Source organism: Theropithecus gelada, unplaced genomic scaffold (genome assembly GCF_003255815.1).
Source record: "Theropithecus gelada isolate Dixy unplaced genomic scaffold, Tgel_1.0 HiC_scaffold_5141, whole genome shotgun sequence".
Taxonomy (NCBI): Eukaryota; Metazoa; Chordata; class Mammalia; order Primates; family Cercopithecidae; genus Theropithecus; species Theropithecus gelada.
The window spans coordinates 1,580-3,293 of NW_020261751.1; the positions used below are offsets into that span (position 1 = coordinate 1,580).

The window sequence follows — 1,714 nt, forward strand, 5'->3', positions numbered from 1 at the left end:
AAAAAATACAAAAAATTAGCCGAGTGTGGTGGCGGGTGCCTTAGTCCCAGCTACCGGGAGCCTGAGGCAGGAGAATGGCATGAACCCGGGAGGCGGAGCTTGCAGTGAGCCGAGATTGCGCCACTGCACTCCAACCTGGGCAACAGAACGAGACTCTGTCAAAAATAATAATAATAATAATACAAAAATTAGCCAGGCATGGTGGCAGGTGCCTGTAATCCCAGCTACTTAGGAGGCCGAGGCAGGAGAATCACTTGAACCTGGGAAGCGGAGGTTGCAGTGAGCCAAGATTATGCCACTGCACTCCAACCTGAGTGACAGAGCAAGACTCCGTCTCAAAAAAAAAAAAAAAGAGTAAAGTTTTCCCTTGGTATCTGCGGATTGGTTCCAGGATCCCCACAGATACTAAAACCCTCAGATGCTCAAGTCCCTTATATAAAAGGGCATAGTATTTACATATAACCTATGCACATCCCCCATACACTTTAAATCATCTGCAGATTACCTATGCTGTGACACCTAATACACTGTAAATGCTATGTAAAATTGATTGAGAGCTGTCTTAGATACTTTTAGGTTCATATTACAAAAGAGATTTCATCAAAAAGACCAAAGCCCGCGTCCTCATCAGACTCCTCAGATTCTCTTTTCTTTAGTTCTCAGCAGTGGTGGAGGGGGCAGGACTTCCTACAAGTGCAGTACCACCTCCTAGCGCAGGTCCTCCAGCCCCTGCATTGCAGATGAGGCTCCCGATGTTGACATTGGCCTGGGCCTTTGCCAACAAGCCAGGCCAAAAATGTTCCACGTTTACACCAGCTGCTTTCCTGAGCGCCTTGGTCTTATTCTCTGTGACGGTCACCTCATCATCATTGTGCAGCATGAGGTCCAGGTAGATGATGCAGCTGAGCTTGGAGACAGAAGCCATAATGCCACAAGTGTGGGGTGGGCCCTGCTGGCACATTGCTGGTCACCGGATAAAGTGAGGGCCTCACCCCAACACAGCCTAGCTTCCTCAGAAGGACTGAGCACCTTGGCCACAGCTGGAGAAAGGAGGTGTTTGTTTTGTTTTGTTTTGTGTTTTGTTTTGTTTTGTTTTTTGAGACAGAGTTTCACTCTTGTCGCCCAGGCTGGAGTGCAATGGCACGATCTCCACTCGTCACAACCTTCACCTCCCAGGTTCAAGCGATTCTCCTACTTCAGCCTCCCAAGTAGCTGAGATTACAGGCATGCACCACCATGCCAGCTAATCTTTTGTATTTTTAATAGAGACAGGGTTTCTCCGTGTTGGTCAGGCTGGTTTCGAATTCCCCACCTCAGGTGATCCACCCACCTCAGCCTCCCAAAGTGCTGGAATTACAGGCATGAGCCACCGCGCCGGGCCAGGAGGTGTATTTTTTAATTTGTATTTTTTATTGTTGTATTGTTGCTGTTGGCAGTATTTTTTATGTGTGGGTGGAGGCAGATCCTGAGGATGCAGAGGGCTGACTGTAGTTGGTATGGGACATTAGAAAGGAGAGTACCTGAGGCCAGGTGCGGTGGCTCAGGCCTGTAATCCCAACACTTTGGGAGGCCGAGGCGGGTGGATCATGAGGTCGGGGGATCGAGACCATCCTAGCTAACATGGTGAAACCCCGTCTCTTCTAAAAATACCCAAAAAAATCAGCCAGGTTTGGTGGTGGGCACCTGTAGTCCCAGCTATTCGGGAGGCTGAGGC

General features: G+C 49.1%; 1 pseudogene; it reads right to left on the reverse strand.

The window, feature by feature from the left end:
- Positions 1–652: 652 nt before the first annotated feature.
- LOC112617850 lies at positions 653–925 on the reverse strand (annotated as a pseudogene).
- Between the last annotated feature and the right edge of the window lie 789 nt (positions 926–1,714).